This window comes from Giraffa tippelskirchi, chromosome 13 (assembly GCF_054371585.1).
Source record: "Giraffa tippelskirchi isolate mGirTip1 chromosome 13, T2T-mGirTip1v1.2.pri, whole genome shotgun sequence".
NCBI lineage: Eukaryota > Metazoa > Chordata > Mammalia > Artiodactyla > Giraffidae > Giraffa > Giraffa tippelskirchi.
In genome coordinates, this window is record NC_137287.1 from 64,288,510 (window position 1) to 64,312,620 (window position 24,111).

The 24,111-nt window shown below is 40.7% G+C and overlaps 1 long non-coding RNA gene across 1 annotated transcript in view; it reads left to right on the forward strand.

Moving 5' to 3' along the window:
* The window catches only part of LOC145532853 (uncharacterized), a 59,184-nt gene extending 36,198 nt beyond the window's left edge, over positions 1-22,986 (forward strand). Inside the window, exon 4 of the long non-coding RNA XR_014073621.1 lies at positions 22,736-22,986. This is a non-coding gene — a long non-coding RNA (uncharacterized LOC145532853). The remainder of the gene's footprint in view (positions 1-22,735) is intronic.
* The last annotated feature ends 1,125 nt before the right edge of the window (positions 22,987-24,111 follow it).

Consider the following 24,111-nt stretch of genomic DNA (forward strand, 5'->3'; position numbering starts at 1 on the left):
ATATATGTATGTATACACACATTGCACACATATATATAAATATATATATATTTATGCCAGGTCTTAGTTGTGGCATGTGGGATCTAGTTACCTGACCAGGGATCAAACCTGAGCATCCTGCTTTGTGAGCTTGGAGTCTTAGCCACTGGACCACCAGGGAAATCCTGTGAGTCAGATGGTTTTAATCCTCATTTTAGTCCTGAGGAAATACAAGCAAAGAGAGAGAAAAAGTGACATTTTCAGGGTCTCTTAATAATTTAGTGTCAGTATAATACTGGATTATTTCCACCATTGGATGCTATTTCAGAGTTATATGGTGGTTTAGTCACTAAGTCATGTCTGACTGTTGCAACCCCATGGACTTGCAACCCCAGTCTCCTCTGTCCATGGGATTTTCCAGGCAAGAATACTGGAGTGATTTGCCATTTCCTTCTCCAGGGGATCTTCCTGACCCAGTGATTGAACCTGGGTCTCCTGTACTGCAGGCAGATTCTTTACTGCTTGATCAACCAAGGAAGCCTCCGAGTTATATAACTAGTAGTAAAAATATAATGGAAACATTTGATCCTCTATTGAGTAGTACTTCTAGGTGTCAGGCACTAGGTGAGGTTTTAGAGTTCAATAGTGAGCAAGAAAGCGGGCATGGGTTCTACCTACATGATTCCAGGCCAGCATAGGAGATAGACATTCATCAAATAATCACACAAGAATTAACGACTTGGCATATCAAATGGGGGAAATTATAACAGTGCTCTGAGAGGAAGAACAAATTAATAGAGATCAGGAAATTTTGAAGAACTGGCATTTAACTGAAGATGGGTAATTGTATTTAGCTCTACTTAGGGTTTCTTTTTCACTCAGTACTTAGTTTTTTATTTGTTTATTCACTTTCCATTAAACTATATACTGCTTTAGGCCAGAAAGTGTTTCATTTGAATAACCCCACAGAGCATACTTATTCTCATAATTATGCTCAGCCTTCCACAAATGACTGAATGGAACACAATGGATTTAAAAGTAATTTAACCTGAGTTCCCATTCCTGTAATTGTTTCACAGTGCTGCTTTTATGTCACTCACCTCCAGGGTTTAGCTGAGGCATCTGTGTCACTTGCACAAAGCTGTTGGGATGAGTATGAGAGTTTTGGACCCTGGTCTGCAGTGGAGGATTCAAGTGGCTGATGAGCCATGCATTTATTTGGCAAAATGATGGGTTTTGTTCACTAATAACATCAGGGCCTCCCTGTGGTGCCTTCCTATCCTGTTCTACAGAGTGTTAGAAACCGAAGTTTGGACTATATCAATTGACAAAAAAAGAAAAAGGAAGTATTTTTACTCTCTGGCTTCTAATTAAGTCCAGACAATGATGTGCCCTGACTGGACATCAGAGGCATGAAAGAGGGTAAGATCAGTATATTTATACCTTCTTCCCCCCACCCCCAACATACCATAGCTCCTTCTGTCAGGACTTGGCATGGTCTTACTGTGATCCAAGGCCATAGCTCTCATCAGACAGCTGTCTCCAAGTAGCTTCCTCCTTCTATTAACAATTTTCTTTTTTTGTTCATTCTTTAAACCTAAGGGTAATAACAGGCACCCCCCTCCACCATTATTGCATCTGTACCTTTATTAACCTCTCTTCAAACTGCCCAATTTGAGTGTGTCATCCTAGTTCCTGTGAGGACCTAATCAATACAATACTGATGTGATGATGCAAAGGCAGAAATGATAAGATTTGGCAATAAATTGGAAGTTGGGGCAGAGGAGGTAAGCAGGCAAAATCGATGTTTAAAAAAGAGTCAATGTTGCCTAAGTAGTAAACACAGGGACCAGAAAACCAGGAGAAAGTTGAGAAGAAACTCTAGCAAATAAACCGTAAGGAAATTGTGTTTGAGGTGCAGGCAGTTAAATTATGAGATTGGTGCATAGGGCAGAAAGCAGGACTAGTGTTTCAAATATATTAATCTATACAGTTCATTTCAATTCAGTTGCTCAGTCATGTCCGACTCATTACGACCCCATGAACTGCAGCACGGCAGGCCTCCCTGACAATCACCAACTCCCGGAGTCCACACAAACCCATGTCCATTGAGTCAGTGATGCCATCCAACCATCTCATCCTCTGTCGTCCCCTTCTCCTCCCGCCCCCAATCCTACCCAGCATTAGGGTCTTTTCCAATGAGTCAACCCTTCGCATGAGGTGGCCAAAGTATTGGAGTTTCAGCTTCAACATCAGACCTTCCAATGAACACCCAGGATTGATCTCTTTTAGGATGGATTGATTGGATCTCCTTGCAGTCCAAGGGACTCTCAAGAGTCTTCTCCAACACCACAGTTCAAAAGCATCAATTCTTCAGCGCTCAGCTTTCTGCACCGTCCAACTCTCACATCCATACATGACCACTGGAAAAACCATAGCCTTGACTAGACGGACTTTTGTTGGCAAAGTAATGTCTCTGCTTTTAAACATGCTATCTAGGTTGGCCATAACCTTCCTTCCAAGGAGTAAGTGTCTTTTAATTTCATGGCTGCAATCACCATCAGCAGTGATTCTGGAGCCCCAAAAAATAAAGTCTGACACTGTTTCCACTGTTTCCCCATCTATTTCCCATGAAGTGACGGGACCAGATGCCATGATCTTAGTTTTCTGAATGTTGAGCTTTAAGCCAACTTTTTCACTCTCCTCTTTCACCTTCATCAAGAGGCTCTTTAGTTCTTCTTCACTTTCTGCCATAAGGGTGGTGTCATATGCATATCTGAGGTTATTGATATTTCTCCCGGCAATCTTGATTCCAGCTTGTGTTTCTTCCAGCCCAGCGTTTCTCATGATGTACTCTGCATATAAGTTAAATAAGCAGGGTGACAATATACAGCCTTGACGTACTCCTTTTCCTATTTGGAACCAGTCTGTTGTTCCATGTCCAGTTCTAACTGTTGCTTCCTGACCTGCAGACAGGTTTCTCAAGAGACAGGTCAGATGGTCTGGTATTCCCATCTCTTTCAGAATTTTCCACAGTTTATTGTGATCCACACAGTCAAAGGCTTTGGCATAGTCAATAAGGCAGAAATAGATGTTTTTCTGGAACTCTCTTGCTTTTTTGATGATCCAGCGGATATTGGCAATTTGATCTCTGGTTCCTCTGCCTTTTCTAAAACCAGCTTGAACATCTGGACGTTCACGGTTCACGTATTGCTGAAGCCTGGCTTGGAGAATTTTGAGCATTACTTTACTAGCATGTGAGATGAGTGCAATTGTGCGGTAGTTTGAGCATTCTTTGGCATTGCCTTTCTTTGGGATTGGAACGAAGACTGACCTCTTCCAGTCCTGTGGCCACTGCTGAGTTTTCCAAATTTGCTGGCATATCGAGTGTAGCACTTTCACAGCATCTCCTTTGAGGATTTGAAAGAGCTCAACTGGAATTCCATCACCTCCACTAGCTTTGTTTGTAGTGATGCTTTCTAAGGCCCACTTGACTTCACATTCCAGGATGTCTGGCTCTAGGTGAGTGATCACTCCATCGTGATTATCTGGGTCATGAAGATCTTTTTTGTACAGTTCTTCTGTGTATTCTTGCCACCTCTTCTGAATGTCTTCTGCTTCTGTTAGGTCCATACCATTTCTGTCCTTTATCGAGCCTATCTTTGTATGAAATTTTCCTTTGGTATCTCTAATTTTCTTGAAGAGATCTCTAGTCTTTCCCAATCTGTTGTTTTCCTCTATTTCTTTGCACTGATCGCTGAGGAATGCTTTCTTATCTCTCCTTGCTATTCTTTGGAACTCTGCATTGAGATGGGAATCTTTCCTTTTCTCCTTTGCTTTTCACTTCTCTTCTCTTCCCAGCTATCTGTAAGGCCTCCTCAGACAGCCATTTTGCTTTTTTGCATTTCTTTTCCATGGGGATTTTCTTGATCCCTGTCTCCTGTACAATGTCACGAACCTCTGTCCATAGTTCATCAGGCACTCTGTCTATCAGGTATAGACCCTTAAATCTATTTGTCACTTCCACAGTATACTCATAAGGGATTTGATCTAGGTCATACCTGAATGGTCTAGTGGTTTTCCCTACGTTCTTCAATTTAAGTCTGAATTTGGCAATAAGCAGTTCATGATCCGAGCCACGGTCTTCTCCCGGTCTTGTTTTTGCTGACTGTATAGAGCTTCTCCATCTTTGGCTGCAAAGAATATAATCAATCTGATTTCGGTGTTGAACATCTGGTGATGTCCACGTGTAGAGTCTTCTCATGTGTTGTTGGAATAGGGTGTTTGCTATTACCAGTGCGTTCTAGTGGCAAAACTCTATTAGCCTTTGCCCTGCTTCATTCTGGACTCCAAGGCCAAACTTGCCTGTTACACCAGGTGTTTCTTGACTTCCTACTTTTGCATTCCAGTCCCCTATAATGAAAAGGACATCTTTTTTGGGTGTTAGTTCTAAAAGGTCTTGTAGGTCTTCATAGAATCGTTCAACTTCAGCTTCTTCGGCATTACTGGTTGGGGCATAGACTTGGATTACTGTGATATTGAATGGTTTGCCTTGGAAACGAACAGAGTTCATTCTATCGTTTTTGAGATTGCATCCAAATACTGCATTTCGGACTCTTTTGTTGACCATGATGGCTACTCCATTTCTTCTATGTGATTCTTGCCCACAGTAGTAGGTATAATGGTCATCTGAGTTAAATTCACCCATTCCAGTCCATCTTAGTTCGCTGATTCCTAGAATGTTGACATTCACTCTTGCTATCTCCTGTTTGACCACTTCCAATTTGCCTTGATTCATGGACCTAACGTTCCAGGTTTCTATGCAATATTGCTCTTTACAGCATCGGACTTTGCATCTGTCACCAGTCACATCCACAGTTGGGTATCGTTTTTGCTTTGGCTCCATCCCATCATTCTTTCTGGAGTTATTTCTCCACTGCTCTCCATTAGTGTATTGGGCACCTACTGACCTGGGGAGTTCATCTTTCAGTGTCCTATATTTTTGCCTTTTCATACTGTTCTTGGGGTTCTCAAGGCAAGAATACTGAAGTGGTTTGCCATGCCCTTCTCCAGTGGACCACAATCTGTCGGACCTCTCCACCATGACCCATCCGTCTTGGGTGGCCCCACACGGCATGGCTTAGTTTCATTGAGATAGACCAGGCTGTTGTCCGTGTGATCAGATTAGCTAGTTTTCCCTGTCGGCTGCCACCCCCAGCCCCCGGCCTGGCCTAGGCCCTCCCAGCCGCCGCCCCCGGCCCTTGGGTCCCAGCCCAGCCTAGACCCTGTCGGCCGCTGCCCCCGGCCCCCGGCCCGGCCTAGCCCCTGTCGGCCGCCGCGGAGCAGTATCAGCTCATGGTAATTCTTTCGACTGGTTGGTGGTGAGGTAACTGGCTTCCCTGATGGCTCAGATGGTAAAGACCAACCCAGGTTCAATCCCTGGGTTGGGAAAATCCCCTGGAGAAAGAAACAGCATCCCACTCCAGTATTCTTGCCTAAGGATAGAGGAGCCTGGAGGGCTGCAGTTCTTGGAGTCCCAAAGAGTCGGACACAACTGAGTGACTAACACACAGCCTCTTGCAGCCCAAAGGTGCTCTCACGGTATCACTGTGAGGTAATTGGGTGTCAACATCATCAACCTTCTTGTTCAACTGGTCTGGGGGTCTATGTGCTTGTGGTCAGCATGCAGTTAACTCCTTCCACCTGGTAGGGATTTCAGTATCTGCAAAATAGCTTAAAGAAAATGGCTCAGAATATTATCTGTAGTCCTTAAAGAGGAACTAAAAGTCCTTGACTTTGTTTAATGGCTAAACTATTATTATTTTGTCTTGCAAGACTCTTTTTCTTTTTTTCTGAATTTTCTCACTTCTCTGTCTTCTCTGTTCCAATTTGTCTTTGGAACTCAGGGAAGGCCTAGGGTGGCTAAAGTTCTTCTACAAATTAGTGCAGACAGAGGACATGGTGGTGGTGGTGGGAAATCAGTCCTGGGAAGTCCTCGTAGGTTCCTGCTTGGTTGCACATTCTTGCCATCTCCTTCCTTCACATAGACACCAAAATGTTAACTGTCTTTTGCATACACTATGTTTGTTCATGATTCTGCCTTTGCACATGTGGTCCTGATTTTTCTTTGCTAGGAAAGCCTCCTAGGATATGCACATATCCTGATCAACTCCTTATTCTATAAATCTCAGTTTGAAGAGGGCCTTAAAGTAAATTTCTATCTTCATCCCAGGAAAGGAGTTGATTGTTTCAAGGACTTGCTTAGCATCTAAATATCTTCTAGCACTTACCACAAGGAATTGTAATTATTTTTTTACATGTCAACCCTCTTGACAGGGAGCGCTCAGCTCTTCTATTCTTTGTATTTCTAACCCCAGAAGGAAAGAAAATTTACGAAAGATGGTTGTTGATTAATATAAAAAATTGTTTCCAATTGGTTTATGGTAACCAGTGCATGGAAGCTAGGAAATAATCAATGAATGATATATTGGGTGAAAATCTTTCATTTTAACTATATTTCCTGAAATGTAAGTGGGTTTTTAAGAAATTAATCATAATGGATCAAAATTAAGGCAAATAAGTTCCATCTATCTTGATACATTTTTCAAGACTACAGAAATCACACCCAATTTCAACATTTTATTTTTGGCAGTGTTTATTAATTATGATTTTCCATTTGACATGTTTTCTTAAATTCCATAAATCTAGACAAAGGATGTCTGCTCACAGCGTCTTTTTCTTGCATTTTAGTAGAAATATCCTCTCCTTGAATAGAATCTCATGTGAAACAGCACTTCCGGTAGAAGAGCTTTTCATCTTCTGTGAAGTATAGGGACTTGTTTGCTAAGCCTGTTTTCACGAAATGTGGGTTATTGCTTTTCTTCCTCATAGCTGCCATTAGCAGGCTTTTAGGACCGCTCCAATAAAACTCTTAACAAGACCATGCTCAGAGGAAGGTAAAAGGAAAAAATGTATATAGATAAACACAAACTCTAAAGTGTCTCAGGAAAATAATCTGTATTTATTTTGAGCTTTTCGCTTTGAAGACATTTCTTAAAAGCAGATTGTAGATAATTAGGAAGACTAATGGGTAACATGGTTTCAGATAAAAACTCTAGAGAAAAAGTACCATTTCTTTCTGAGTTCTTTTTGAATATAAAGTCAGAATGTGTAATTCAGGGTTAGATTTATAGTTGAGTTTTGGAGGGGCTAAAACTAATTTACAGCCAGGATTATTTATGTCAAGAAAGTGGGAAGTGTCTCTAGAAAATGTCAGAAAGGAAGTGTTTTTATGATGGGGTGAGTTTCTGCTTTACCCAGAGTCATTCTGGCTTTAAAACATCATAGTACAAAGGTCTATTGATCTTATTGATACTGAGCATCAATAAGCAGACCATTAGAGTGGGAAGCCCAGGTTCAACCTGTACTCACAGTGGTAGGGCTTCCCTGATAGCTCAGCTGGTAAAGAATCAGCCTGCAATGCAGGAAACCCCAGTTCAATTCCTGGGTTGGGAAGATCCCCTGGAGAGGGGATAGGCTACCCACTCCAGTATGCTTGGGTTTCCCTTGTGGCTCAGCTGGTAAAGAATCTGCCTGCAATGCTGGAGACCTGGGTTTGATCCCTGGTTGGCAAGATCCCCTGGAGAAGGGAAAGGCTACCCCTTCCAGTGTTCTGGTCTGGAGAATTCCATGTACTGTATAGTCCATGGGGTCTCAAAGAGCTGGACATGACTAAGTGACTTTCACTTTCACTTTTCACTTTCACAGTGGGAAATTTATAAATGGGGATTTTGGGTAAAGAGAATAGTTAGATTAACTAAAATATCTCTTGAACCAGAACAGAACACAAAATACAGCAAGAGAAAACCAAGAGCAAAACCAAGTCAAAACCCCTCCCCTCCCTAAAGAGAATCACCATTTACTAAGGAAATTTTATGAAAAATAGCACATTAAAAGAATTGCCTTCTTGGGGACTTCCTGGCTGGTCCAGTGGTTAGGACTCTGTGCTTCCACTGCAGGGAGTGAGGGTTTGAGCCCTGGGTAAGGAACCAGGGCTTCCCTGGTGGCTCAGACAGTAAAGATTCTACCTGCATTGGGCAGACCCAGGTTCGATCCCTGGGTCGGGATGATCTCCTGAAGAAGGGCATGGCAACCTACTCCAGTATTCTTGCCTGGAGTATTCCATGGACAGAGGAGCCTGGCGGGCTACATACAGTACATGGACTCGCAAAGAGTAGGACACGACTAAGCAAATAACACTTTCACTTTCAGGGAACTAAGATGCTGCATGGCTTGGCCTGAAAAGAAAAAAAAAAAAAAGAATTGTCTTCTTGCTTTCATAACCTCTAAATTAAGCCTTTCTTTAAAATGATTTTCATTGGCAAGTCTGTAATAAGAGTTGGGTTATGGTAGTAGCGGGGGCCCAGAGTTTTGAACTAAATGTGCCCAAATTAGCCATGTCACCTTGGACATGACCTCTGGTCTACAGCTTTTTCCATTTACAGATTGAGACAATTAGATAAACTGGAAAATCTCTTCCAAGCTCGAGTGTTTTTTGAGAAAGTTTTCAAAGAATGATGGTATTTGGAAGTGTAGTTCTGCAATGCCCATTGCTGCCATATTAAGACACTTCCTAGAGCTAAAAGTTTCTGGAAACTTGAGATTAATTACTTGCCACAGATGGTACAACATTCATTTGATTCCTGTTTGAACATGGGAACAGATCTGAAATTGCCCTCTAGGAAATCTTGGCACAACTTGTAAGAATTCTCCCAGCAGGCTTCCCCTGTGGCCATATTTCAAGTCATGAACTTTACTTCTCATAATAAAGTATCTTTTTATCCTTTCTCCCCCATTTATATGTCCAATATAACAAAGATTTACACAAAGGCTATAACAAAGATTTTCAAATTTTACTGTGCAAAAGATCACCTTCAGTATTAGTTACAATACAGAGGCCTAAATTCTGCCACTAACAGAGGGGTTCTCCAGCTTTGGGGTGAGTCTTCAAAATAGGTAATTTTATTTATTTATTGAAGTGTAATTGCTTTACAAAGTTCTGTTAGTTTCTGCTGTGCAACAAAGTGAATCAACCATAAGTATACACATATTCCCTCCCTCTGGAGCCTCCCTCCAACCCCTACACCCACCCCCATCTCCCCCATCTAGGTCATCACAGAGCACATAGCTCCCTGTGCTCTACAGCAGCTTCCCATTAGCTATTTATTTTATACACACGTGCTAAGTCCCTTCAGTCATGTCCACCTATTTGTGACCCTATGGACTGTAGTCCGCCAGGCTCCTCTGTCCATGGGATTCTCCAAGCAAGAATACTGGAGTGGGTTGTCATGCCCTCCTCCAGGGGATCTTCCCAACCCAGGGATCAAACCCATGTCTTTTGTGTATCCTGCATGGGCAGGTGGAGTCTTTACCCTAAGTGCCACCTAGGAAACCCATTTTACACATAGTAGTGTATATATGTCAATGCTACTCACCCAGGTCATCTCACTCTCCCCTCCTCCTGCTGTGGCAACATGTCCAGTCTCTACATCGGTGTCTCTGTTCTCAAAATAAGTAGTTTTAGAAGCTATCAAGGGAATAGGCCATATTTGGACAAACTGATGCTAGAGACCATGGTTCCTGCTACTTTCAATCAGTGTACCTGCCAGACATTTACTGGGGTCTTCTACCTTGAATCAGAACATTTCCAGCAGTGAAAAACTGATTTTTGAAAGTGGCAATTCTAGAAGGTGGTTTTTCACTATCATTTGAGAATCATTTGTTCTGTGTGTAGATTTCTGATCCCAACTCTGAAGTCTAGGGAGCAGTATAGGAATTTATACTTTTTAACTGCTCTTGTGTGATTCTTATATATGATTGACTAACAGCAACACAAACCTAATGGGCTTGTTAATTTCTCAAGATTTTCTGAGGATAATGTGATACTCATCATTCTCCTATTAGCAGAAATTACCAGAAGCCTGCATATCTCTACAAAATCATTACCACTATGCCCTTTACTTTCACTGAAGCTTTGATTGAAAAATACCCATATGTTGAATAACAACATTCTATATTCTTTTCTGCTTAAGTGTTCACAGTCCATTACGCTGTCAATGTTCCTTATATAAAGACCTTGGGACTAATTTTTCATAGTGCTCAGATTTAAGAAAAAGTTTGTTTCTTCTGATGAACTGATGTACTTTCTTTTACTAGACAATAAGAGATATATAACAGATCAAAATTCCCTTGTTACTTAGGCTAATAGGAAGCTCAGGGCAAAGCTTTGAATTTCGTTTTTATAGCTTTCATCTGTCAGAGTTTTATGGATATTAATTGCTTTCTTTCATCTGTATAAACTGGCATTTAAGTTTTATAATAGTTATTAAATATCCATATATTTGTACTTTAGCCAGCCCAATTCATCTCTTTTTAAAAAATTAATTAATTAAAAAATTAATTAAATTAATTAACCTTTTAAAATTAAGTTTTGACTGTGCTGGGTCTTCACTGCTGCACAGGCTGTTTTCTAGTTGCAGAGAACATGGGCTACTCTCTAGTTGCTGTGAATGGGCTTCTCATTTCAGTGGCTTCTCTTCTTCCAGAGCATGGGCTGTAGGGTGCACAGGCTTCAGTAGTTGAGGTTTCTGGACTCTAGAGCACGGGCTCAGTAGTCATGGCGCATGGGCTTACTTGTTCTGCAGCACGTGGGATCTTTCCAGATCAGGGATGGAACCCATGTTTCCTTCATTGGCAGGTAGATTCTAAGCCACCAGAGAAGCTCCCCAAGTCATTTCTTCAAGTGGAAAGAATGGAGGGACTTCATGAGAATAAATTACTTTTAAAAGCTGCACTTCTTTATTATTCCATATGCTCTGGTGAAATATTGTCTTCCTTTTCTTTCCATCTAAGGTATGGTTTTAATGATTTGCAATCTACATTAAGTGATGTGATGATCAGCTGCTTTTCCTTACCTATTGGATTAAGCACTGGATGTTTATCCAAAATTTCCTTTATGTCTTGGTTGATTTAAATTTTCCCCCTTATTCAGTGTTTCCAAATCTTGCCTAATCATAGAATTAGCTGCAGTTCAGTTCAGTCGCTCAGTCGTGTCCAACTCTTTGCGACCCCATGAATTGCAGCACGCCAGGCCTCTCTGTCCATCACCAACTCCCGGAGTCTACCCAAACCCATGTCCATCGAGTCGGTGATGCCATCCAACCAGCTCATCCTCTGTCGTCCCCTTCTCCTCCTGCCCCCATCCTACCCAGCAGCAGGGTCTTTTCCAATGAGTCAAATCTTCCCATGAGGTGGCCAAAGTATTGGAGTTTCGGCTTCAACATCAGTCCTTCCAATGAACACCCAGGATTGTCCTCTTTTAGGATGGATTGATTGGATCTCCTTGCAGTCCAAGGGACACTCAAGAGTCTTCTCCAACACCACAGTTCAAGAGCATCAATTCTTCGGCGCTCAGCTTTCTTCACCGTCCAACTCTCACATCCATACAAGACCACTGGAAAAACCATAGCCTTGACTAGACGGACTTTTGTTGGCAAAGTAATGTCTCTGCTTTTAAATATGCTATCTAGGTTGGCCAAAACCTTCCTTCCAAGGAGTAAGTGTCTTTTAATTTCATGGCTGCAATCACCATCTGCAGTGATTTTGGAGCCCAAAAAAATAAAGTCTGACACTGTTTCCACTGTTTCCCCATCTATTTCCCATGAAGTGAAGGGACCAGATGCCATGATCTTAGTTTTCTGAACGTTGAGCTTTAAGCCAACTTTTTCACTCTCCTCTTTCACTTTCATCAAGAGGCTCTTTAGTTCTTCTTCACTTTCTGCCATAAGGGTGGTGTCATCTGCATATCTGAGGTTATTGATATTTCTCCCGGCAATCTTGATTCCAGCTTGTGTTTCTTCCAGCCCAGCGTTTCTCATGATGTACTCTGCATATAAGTTAAATAAGCAGGGTGACAATATACAGCCTTGACATACTCCTTTTCCTATTTGGAACCAGTCTGTTGTTCCATGTCCAGTTCTAACTGCTGCTTCCTGACCTGCATACAGGTTTCTCAAGAGACAGGTCAGATGGTCTAGTATTCCCATCTCTTTCAGAATTTTCCACAGTTTCTTGTGATCCACACAGTCAAAGGCTTTGGCATAGTCAATAAAGCAGAAATAGATGTTTTTCTGGAACTCTCTTACTTTTTCGATGATCCAGTAGATATTGGCAATTTGATCTCTGGTTCCTCTGCCTTTTCTAAAACCAGCTTGAACATTTGGACGTTCATGGTTCACGTATTGCTGAAACCTGGCTTGGAGAATTTTGAGCATTACTTTACTAGCGTGTGAGATGAGTGCAATTGTGTGGTAGTTTGAACATTCTTCGGCATTGTCTTTCTTTGGGATTGGAACGAACACTGACCTTTTTCAGTCCTGTGGCCACCGCTGAGTTTTCCAAATTTGCTGGCATATCGAGTGTAGCACTTTCACAGCATCACCTTTGAGGATTTGAAATAGCTCAACTGGAATTCCACCTCCACTAGCTTTGTTCATAGTGATGCTTTCTAAGGCCCACTTGACTTCACATTCCAGGATGTCTGGCTCTAGGTAAGTGATCACACCATCGTGATTATCTGGGTCGTGAAGATGTTTTTTATACAGTTCTTCTTGCCACCTCTTCTTAATATCTTCTGCTTCTGTTAGGTCCATACCATTTCTGTCCTTTATCGAGCCTATCTTTGCATGAAATGTTCCTTTGGTATATCTAATTTTCTTGAAGAGATCTCTAGTCTTTCCCAATCTGTTGTTCTCCTCTATTTCTTTGCATTGATCACTGAGGAAGGCTTTCTTATCTCTCCTTGCTATTCTTTGGAACTCTGCATTGAGATGGGAATATCTTTCCTTTTCTCCTTTGCTTTTTGCTTCTCTTCTCTTCCCAGCTATCTGTAAGGCCTCCTCAGACAGCCATTTTGCTTTTTTGCATTTCTTTTCCACGGGGATTGTCTTGATCCCTGTCTCCTGTACAATGTCACGAACCTTTGTCCATAGTTCATCAGGCACTCTGTCTATCAGATCTAGTCCCTTAAATCTATTTGTCACTTCCACTGTATACTCATAAAGGATTTGATCTACATCATACCTGAATGGACTAGTGGTTTTCCCTACTTTCTTCAATTTAAGTCTGAATTTGGCAATAAGCAGTTAATGATCTGCAGAGAAGGCAATGGCACCCCACTCCAGTACTCTTGCCTGGAAAATCCCATGGACAGAGGAGCCTGGTAGGCTGCAGTCCATGGGATCGCTCAGAGTCGGACACGACTGAGCGACTTCACTTTCACTTTTCCCTTTCGTGCACTGGAGAAGGAAATGGCAACCCACTCCAGTATTCTTGCCTGGAGAATCCCAGAGACGGTGGAGCCTGGTGGACTGCCATCTATGGGGTCGCACAGAGTCGGACACGACTGAAGCGACTTAGCAGCAGCAGCAGTTCATGATCTGAGCCACAGTCTGCTCCCGGTCTTGTTTTTGCTGACTGGATAGAGCTTCTCCATCTTTGGCTGCAAATAATATAATCAATCTGATTTCGGTGTTAACCATCTGGTGATGTCCACGTGTAGAGTCTTCTCATGTGTTGTTGGAATAGAGTGTTTGCTATTACCAGTGCGTTCTCTTGGCAAAACTCTATTAGCCTTTGCCCTGCTTCATTCTGGACTCCAAGGCCAAATTTTCCTGTTACGCCAGGTGTTTCTTGACTTCCTACTTTTGCATTCCAGTCCCCTATAATGAAAAGGACATCTTTTTTGGGTGTTAGTTCTAGAAGGTCTTGTTGGTCTGCATAGAATCGTTCAACTTCAGCTTCTTTGGCATTACTGGTTGGGGCATAGACTTGGATTACCGTGATATTGAATGGTTTGCCTTGGAAACGAATAGAGATCATTCTATTGTTTCTGAGATTGCATCCAAGTACTGCCTTTCGGACTCTTTTATTGACCATGATGGCTACTCCATTTCTTCTAAGGGATTCTTGCCCACAGTAGTAGATATAATGGTCATCTGAGTTAAATTCACCCATTCCAGTCCATCTTAGTTTGCTGATTCCTAGAATGTCGATGTTCACTCTTGCCATCTCCTGTTTGACCACTTCCAATTTACCTTGATTCATGGACCTCACATTCCAGGTTCCTATAGAATTAGCTGCAAGTGCTTATTAAAAAAATACAGTCCCGGGACTTCCTTGGTGGTCCAGTGGCTAAGACTCCAAGTCCCCAATGCAGGGGGCCCAGGTTTGATCCCTGCTCAGAGAAGTAGATTCCACACGCTGCCACTTAAGATTCTGCATGCCACAAGGAAGATTAAAGGTCCCATGTGCCACAGTGAAGATCTGGCACAGCCAAATACATAAATATTTTTTTAAAAAAACAGTTCCAAAATATTCTCCCCTGTCCCAAGGTTCTGATGTAGTAAGTGAATAGCACAATAAGGATATGTTTTATTTAACTACTCAGTTGTCTTATTGCTACTGGACCTGAAGGATGACCAAGCCATCCCTTTTCTCCCAAGATAGATACTCACATCAAGATTCTGCTATGCTCTGGTTAAAGAACGAAGTACAACTTTCAAACAGGGTTTGAGACATATTATCCACCCCCAGTTGGAATCCTGGCTTTATGAAGAAAGTACATGTGGAAATCAGATTGGTCTTTGTTTTCATCAAGTCTTCCTAGGAATTAAGAGACCAATATTTGTGAAGGAACATCCTGTACCCAAATTGAGAAAGAGGTATAAAAATACAGTTATAAATATAAAGCAAGGCAAGTTGTATAAGGGAGGCAAAAGTCAGAGATTTATACCCAATCATTCTTTGGTTTATTCAACAACTATGCATTGAAACTTTATGTGTTATGCTGGGGGCTATCTACTTTGGGTGCTTCAGTATTACCTCTGGTGCTTTAAAAAAATACAAATGTTTCAGTCTAAATTCTTTGCCTGCTAAATGAGTGTCTCTTGGGTTGAGTCTGAAAGTGTATACAGTTGTTTCTCTGTATCCACATGTGATTGGTTCCAGGACACTCCTTCCCACCCCCCACAGAGATACCAAAACCCACAGATGCTTAACTCCCTTATATAAAATGGCATAGTGTTTGCATATAATCTATGAAGATTCTCCTATACATTTTAAATCATTTCTAGATTACTTATAATACCTAATCAGTGTAAATGCTAAGTAAATAGTGTAAATACAATTTAAATGCTATGTAAGTTGTTGCCAGGGTGAGGCAAAATTGAGTTTTACTTTTTTGGAAATTTCTAGAATTTTTTTTTCCAAATATTTTTGATCTACCATTGGTCAAATCCACACACTTAGAACCTGTAGTTATGGAGGCCCACTGTATTTTGAACAAGTCTATTTGAGAACCCCTGAAATGGGCACACTCTTGCTGAAAAAGAGCTTGTTTTCATATAATATAGACCAGTATTTCTCAATCCTGACTGTGAAACTCCTGAAAAACATTTAGTGATAGAAATGGCTCTTGAACTTCATGGCAGTTTTACTTAATCGGAATCTTGGAGGTAGGACAAGAAACTGTATTTAAAGGAAAAATCTGAATGGAATCTGAAGATTCACAGCTAGCTTTGAGAACCACTCATCTAAAATTTCAAGGAAACCTGGAAGAAAGAATTTATGAGACAATTTAATAAAACAAGCTTTTGAAGGGTCAGTAGATCTCAGGCTAACACTTGGAAAATGGAGGGATTTTAGAGTAGTATGTTTTCTAACTGTTGGTCTGAAGGCAGCTGAAACTCTTTAATATCTTCATAGTCTTTTCTTTTCATTTTCCTTCTAACTCCCTGCTTCTCTTTTTTTCATTCATGCCTGTAATCTATATTACAGAATTTCATTTACTGAGTTGTATAATATATCTCATAAACCTTGTTAAGATACAGTTGTGGTTTAGGGCAGAGTTTCTCAAATCAAACCTTATGTTAGATTTACTTGGGGAGCTTAAAAAAATGCCTGGACTCTACCACACAGTAATTAAATCTGGGGCTAGAGTTCTGGTGCATATAGTCTTTTGAATGCTTTCCAGTTAATTCCAATGGTGTTCAGGCTTGAGAATCACTTCAGTTCAGTTGCTCAGTCATGTCCAACTCTTTGCGACCCCATGGACTGCAGACAACAGACCTCTCTGTTCATCACCAACTCCCGGAGTTTTCTCAAACTCATATCCATTGAGTCGGTGATGCAAAGTAACGTCTCTGCTTTTTAATATGCTGTTTAGGTTGGTCATAACTTTTCTTCCAAGGAGCAAGAGTCTTTTAATTTCGTGGCTGTAGTCACCATCTGCAGTGATTTAGGAGAAACACTAGTTAGTTCATTTTGTCTGTCGCTAATGCCTTCGAGTTTTAAAGTTAGGACTGAGATCATTTGCATTCTGCCTTTTCTGTTGTTGCTTCTCATACCTTCTTACTGCAAAAATTCATCTTTTATAGGAGAGACTTTAACAAGAACATGGAGGACAAAAAGAAAACGACATGATTACCACCAAGCTCTGACATAATCTATGGAAAATATGGATATAGTCTCCCAAAAAAACTCTGGGGTCTGGGACTGTATCTTGCTATCCATTTTCTCTGTATAATTTTTGATTCCAAATATAAGTGATATCACCATATATTTGTCTTTCCTTGTCTGACTTGCTTCATTAGTATAATAATCTCTAGGTCCATTTGTGTTGCTGCAGATGCCATTATTTTATTCTTTTTTATGTTTATATATATGTAGTGTCAACTACAAACTGGTGCTTGCCAGGGGCATTTGCCATCTGCCCCTGTGGAGACTGAACCGTGTGCTCCTGCATGGAGTTGCATTTGACATGCCCTGATGGGAGTTCAGGGTGAACAGTGAGGCAATCTGTGCTCCAGGGAAACTGGTGGGACAGGTCTTTAAATAGTTGGATATTTCAGGAACTGATGCCATGATTCCAACCCTTTTGTCTCCTCATATCTAGAAAAGCCCTAAATCCCTTCATGGTGAGATCCGCTCCTCATGACTAGCAGAAAACCTTTTGCAAAGTAAGCCTTGATTGCACTGAATTCCCCCTTCACAAAAATCTTATATATTGACCTTCCCCCACTGCCTGTTTGGAGCAGTTTCTCAGAGCTATCTGAGGTGCTGTCTCCCAGACTGAGTCCTTATTTTGCCCCAAATAAAAGTTAACTGCCAACTCTCATGTTGTGGATCTTTTTGAGTCAACAGTAGTCAACAAATATATATATATATATATATATATATATATATATATATATGTATGTATATGTATATATATGTATTTTTAGTGAACTATGCATCTTCCTTAGAGACTAAGGTATTTTAGACCTTTGGCCTTATACTTTCCAGGACCTGACACAGCCTATATATATATATTCAAAGTAAGGAAAACTTTGTGTGTGTTCAGTAGCTCAGTTGTATCCAACTCTTTGCAACTCCACGGACTGTAGCCTGCCAGGCTCCTCCATCCATGGGTTACTCCATGCAAGAATACTGGAGTGGGTTGCCATTTCCTACTCAAGGGGATCTTCCCCACCCAGGGATTGAACCCTTGTCTCTTGAATCTCCTACATTGGCAGGTGGATTTTTTTTTTTTTACCACTAGTGCTAGCTGATGCTGGGAAAGATTGAAGGCAGGAGAAGGGGACGGTAGAGGATGACATGGTTGGATGGCATCACCAATTCAATGGATATGAGTTTGAGCAAGCTCTAGGAGTTGGTGACGGACAGGGAAGCCTGGCATGCTGCAGTCCATGGGTCCCAAAGAGTCAGACATGACTGAGCAACTGAACTGAGTGCCACCTGGGAGAACCTTAGATTATGACTATTTTTACAAAGTCTTTTGAAAATCCATAAATAAGTGTATTTTGAAATACTTGTGTATTTGAAAGAAGTAAAATAATGAGATATTTTATTTCCTTCAGAGCTCTTGTAGCTCTGTGTATCACACACTTAGGGAATCTCTACCCAGTGCAATACTGGATGTTGGGAGTGAATACAGGAAATTCACTGTTGAAAGAATGAAAAAGACATGTTAAGTGATAAGATAATGCAGTTTAGTTGGGAAAATAAACCAATACACAAGACACAGATATTAAGAAGTGATTATTTGACCATGGTTGGAGAATTATTACAGAATAATTAAAGATGAAATGGTAACCCATTCCAGTATTCTTGCTTAGATAATCCCATGGACAGAGGAGCCTGGTGGGCTACAGTCCATGGGGTTGCACAGAGTTGACATGACTGAAGTGATTTAGCACACAAAAAGAGTGCTGCTGTTTAAATGGTAATAAGAATTGAGATTCTCAGATGCTCAGGCAGATTCCTGAGTAGCTCAACCGGTAAACAGTCTGCCTGCAATGTGGGAGACCTGGGTTTGCTCCCTGGGTTGAGAAGATCCCTGGAGAAGGACGTGGCAGCCCACTTCAGTATTCTTTCCTGAAGAATCCCATGGACAGAGGAGCCTGGTATGCTACAGTCTGTGGGGTCTCAAAGAGTCAGACGTGACTGAGCAACTTTCACTTTCAAGAACTGAGAAGCAACTGGAATAAGCTTTATGCAGAAGGTGGCATCTTACTGTGTGTCCTGAAAAAGGACAGGACTTGGATAGTGGAATGTAAAGACAAAGGCCATTCAAGTATGAGTGCCAGCAGAGCAAAGGGGCCAGTGTGATACATATATTTATGTGTAGAGGGACAGACTGTAGCAGACACAGAAGAATAAGTTCTTACAGTTTGGAGAGAGTGTCCTGAGTCCTTTTGATAAGCTAATGAAAGCTATGCAATCTTTTCTCCAGAACAATGTATATGTATACAGATGCAAAATTTTTTATTTAACTTTAGGGATTTACAACTTTCTTCAAGTCTAATGGAGGAAATGAGGTGGAAGTCGTTAGTTTCAAAATGACTATTGATTTATGAACAGGGGAATGAAATGATTAACTTGGGTTTAGGGACATTGCCTGCTTTAGGGAAATTTCCTGGTAGCAGTAGGACAAATAATTTGAATCAGGAAAGATCTGGAAATAGAGAAATGCAAATAGAAAATGAAGAAGTTCCAGACTAACAGGGCAGCTCTAAGAATGGAGATTAAAGCCATAAAAGGAAGATATTGTTCATTAATTAACTGAAGACACATTTTTAAATGGATGAAATGCAATGAGTCATTTTCTGTGTGTATAAATTTTGATGTTCAACATTCCAAGAATTTTAGGAAGACTTCTATGGTATCAGCAGTTATGTCATTAGTTATGTTGGAAGTGAGAAGCCTTTAGTTGAAGTTTTTAGAAGTGGCTATTGTATATGAAAGAAAAATAGTATTTTTCATAGATTAGCTTTGTAGGAGAGGGTCAAAATAGGATGGTGGTATCAAATTCTTCAAAGGTGTTAAAGTTTGGCAAGAAGGAAGATTTTGCTTATAATGAGTTTGCTAAAAACCAATCGTTTTAAAAAGTTTTTATTTACTGGTTTGTTCAGAGCTTCCTTTAAGAATTGTGAAATAGAAAATCTCATATATAAAGGATCCACACATGGGAGAAAAAGATGATGTATGAAAGACAGTTATTAACCAGCAGAGGGAGTATGTTCACCGGATTTTCCAAAGTGTTAGCATTCCTCACATTTAGCACTGGCTGAGTAATAAGAAAAGAATGAAAAATCAAAATTATGAAAGTACCTTCTACCCTGGAAACTAGGATTAATGACATACCTTCAGGACAGTCTCAGCCTTGTGCTTTTATGAGTGGCAAACTGAAAAAAATGTAGTAATGTTTTATTTGTGTTTGCTGTTGTGAAGTTCATAGCTTTCTTGTCCTGCCTTCTGTTGGAATATAGGAAGAAATGTCTGATTTTCAAGAACTGATATGTGGTAGTGCATATGTTCACATTTTTGACAAAAACACACATTGAAAATATTCAATTTGGTGGGTTTTAGTATATTCACAGATATATGCAGCCATCACCTGAGTCAATTGCAGAGCATTTTCAACACCTCAAAAATAAACCCTGGAAATTCCCTGGTGGTCTAGTGGTTAGGACTCTGTGCTTTCATTGCCAAGGGTGTGGGTTCAATCCCTGGTCTGGGAACTAAGATCCTGCAAGCCATATTACAGAGCAAAAAAAAAAAAATACCACCCTGTGTTCTTTGTCTTTTACCTTTCTTCAGTCTACCCCCTATCTTCAGCCTTAAGAAACCACTAGCCTACTTTCTCTCTCTATAGATTTCCTTATTCTGGACTTTTACATAAATGAAATCATGTCATATATATATATATTTTTTATGACTGGCTTGGTTCACTTAGCACAATGTTTTCAAGGTTAATCTATATTGTAAAATATCATCAGTATTTCATTTTTTATGGACAAATATTATTCCATTATGTGGATATGCCACTTTTTAAAAAACTCATTCATCCATTGATCAATGTTTGGGATTATCTCCACCTCTTAGCTATTTTGAAAAATGCTGCCCTAAATGTTGTGTGCAAGTGTCTGTGTGGCATTGTTTTCATTTTTCCTGAGTATGTACCCAAGTGGAGTTGCTGGATCATACTCTGTGTTTGACCACTTGAGGAATTGCCAGACTGATTTCCAAAGTAGCTGCTGCATTTTCCATTCCCACTACCAGTGTATTAAGTTTCCAATTTTCCCATTTTCTTGCCAACACTTGCCATCTGACTTTTTGATTCAAGCCATCATATTGGGTGTGAAGTGGTATCTCACTGTAATTTTTTTTTTCCAAAACTTTTGGCTGCACTGCACAGCATGTGGGATCTTTGTTCCCTGACTAGGGATTGAACTCCTGCCCCTTGCAGTGGAAGCACAGAATGTTAATCACTGGACCACCAGGAAAGTCCCTCTCACTGTGATTTTGATTGGCATTTACCTGATAACTAATGATGGTTAATGATCATGGAAATAATTTGCTTAATATCATATATCCATAATTCTGCTCTGTACATGGATGTGAGGGAATTTTGCTTTATGGATCATCTCAATGAGGACTCTCGAGGGAATAATCTTCTCTAGAACATTCCTGAAGTCAACATAATAATGTGTCTCACAGGGTAAAGAGCACTTAATAAACGGCTCCATGGCAGAGTTGGGGGATGTGAAACGCTGCAAGAAAGATTTGAATTTAGAATTGTTTTATTACCAATGCTACCTAACGTTTACTTTAATGATGTTGATTAAGGAGACGCAGCGGTTGCACAAACACACATTTTCTCTGAAGCACATCTTGTGAACAGCTGAGGTTCACCTTTATTTGTCATTATAGCTGTGCTAGTCTTGCCAAATGTAAGTCCACAGTTCTATTTACCCTGTTTGCTCTGCTTGAAATTAAGAGGAAACAATTTAGGCCTACTTTGAAGAGCTCATTCTAAAGAATACAATTCCTGTTTTTCTTTCCAGGAATCTTTCGTTAGCAGACTGGCGCTGCAAAGATTATGAATCCTGTCTCCTGCTGAATGTCCACCCCATTAGAAACTCAGTTTCACTCTGCTTTTATCCACTGTGGGTTCTGTGTTCATCTCCCCAGATCTCCGCAGTGGGGTTGAAACAGTAATAGACAAAAGCCTTAGGAAGGATTCATCCTCTCAGGTGTTTTTGCTGCTGGGATTCAAACAGGGCTATTTTTCTGTATTCTTTTCTTAAAACTGCAGCAAAGCAGGCTGAAACTATGATATTATTAAGAACAAAAAAGTATTCTCTTTTCCCCTCAGATTAAACCCTGTGGTGTTGAATTAACCCTGTGGAGATGGCTGAATAAAGATAGTGCATCTGTTAAAGAATTAGATGTTTTACAGTTAATAAGACTGCACTTGATGCTATATTATTCCCTTGTCAGAACCTTATAAATCGTTTCATAATTTTGAAAGAACTGTAGGAAATTGTGATAAAACTTGGTGATCTCGTTAGCAGCCCGTTGTTACCGACAGTCTCCTCTAGCTTTAGGGACTTAATCTTTTTGATAATTTATTTAATGTGTTTGAGATTCTCTTAGTTTGACAAAGAGAAGTTAGAATTAAAAAAAATCACTAACTGCCCTCTTTGTGAAATTTGTGGTTTTCAGCCCCACTGCTGTGAATTTTTACCAAGCAGATGAAAACTATTCAGCAATATATGAAGATTTTGCTAGATTGCCCCAGCAGATATACAAAAGAACTAGGCAAAACTGTTTTGATTCATTATCAAAGATCAAGTACATAATTCTATATTCTTTTATCAGTTAACTTTCCACTAGTGGGGAAATTAAATTCAATCACAGTTAGACTGAAATTTGAGAGCAAAAAAATATATGGCTTGAGTAAGAGGTAGAAGAGTTTCCCAGGTGGCACAGTGGTAAAGAATCTGCCTGTCAATGTAGGTTCGATCCCTGGGTCAGGAAGATCCCCTGGAGGAGGAAATGGCAACCCACTTCAGTATTCTTGCCTGAGAAATTCCATGGACAGAGGAGCCTGGTATACTACAGTCCATGGGGTCGCTAAGAGTCAGACATGACTTAGTGGCTACACAGAACAGGTAGAAAGAGGTAAAAAAAAAATTACTTCCTAACATTTTATATTTATCCAGTATCAGGAAACCTGTTTATTATGTGTGTCACCAATAATAATAATAAAAAATATGCACCAATTCGAAGCATTTCCAGAAAGTCTCACATTCTTTACAGATTTGGTTAAATCTCGTTTGTTTTTCCTTGGCAGCTCACCAGAGCAGAGAAAGACAAGGAAAGGAGGATTTTCCTGAGCCCGAGTAGCCACTTCCATTGGCTCCATTCGCTCTCATTTGTCACCATATAATTAGTCCATATGCCCTCTGTTTGGATGTCTGTGAGTTACCGGGACCTGCTTCCTGGGTGTGTGATCAGTGCAGGCAACTTTCGGTTGAATGCTTTGCAATTGCCACCTTGAAATTCTTAATAAATTAATCTTTGAATCTGTGCTCAATAAGTGAACTCTGATGGAACAATGGAGTATGTATGGGGGACTTGGAGCCTTGTTTCAGGTGGGGTCACCCTGGTGCCACCTGGGACACGCTCAGGCACCTGTTCTGTGGTCCCATGGCCTTCACCCGCTGTGAGGGAACAGGGTGTAGGCATGGGATGGGATGGTTGGAGCTGGAAAGCATCATATGTGCCCAGTTGTGGGGTCGGCTCTTCCAAGACAGTGCAACATTTATTAGCAAGTGAAAATACCATGGCTGGTCCAGAGACAGATGGCAAAATTGAGGAGGAGCTTTTTGCCAGTTTTGTGAACAAGAGGTCCTGCATTTTCATTTTGCACCGGGCCTTGCAAATTATGTAGCTGGCCCTGTCTGTCACACAGCAATTCTCCCATCTCACCCTTGCTACCACGTTGTTTTCTTTTGAAATGTGTGGATAGCATAAAAACAACATCATGTTTTCCTTGCTTCCCCACCCGCCCATATGTCTGAGTGCTATTTTGGGGTTTTTCCACTGGTCAGATCCATTCCTAGTGTTAGACACTCAGTTGTGTCTGACTCTTTGTGGCCCCACGGGCTGTAGCCCGCTAGACTCCTCTGTCTATGGGATTCTCCAGGCAAGAATACTGGAGTGGGTAGCCATTCCCTTTTCCAGGGGATCTTATCAACACAGGGATCGAACTTGGGTCTCCTGCATTGCAAGCAGATTCTTTACCGTCTGAGCTACCAGGGAAGACCTGATCTACTTGTAAGGCTCAAGGATTTCAGTGACACTTTCCTACAAAGACCACTGTCTTAAGTATGCCATAGATTAACTTCTCTTTTAATGAATCTGATTTTTTTTAACATCAAGTAATCCAAGGAACCGTTATATAAGAGATTTTTGTAATGTTTGTAATGTCCCCATACTTATCTTTGTTATTGTCTGGATCCATAAGCAACATAAATTACAGTCACAAAGACTTATCCACTTACCTCTAGAAGCATGACAGAAAGGCTGGTCTTGATTTTCCTATAGTTTTTTGATAGTTTTTTTTTTTTTTCCTACAGTTTTTTGTCCACCCTGAGCAGGGTGGCAAGTCCTGGATAAATTTTGTTTTCAGGTACAGAAGGCCACTTATTCCTCTATGGCCCCAAC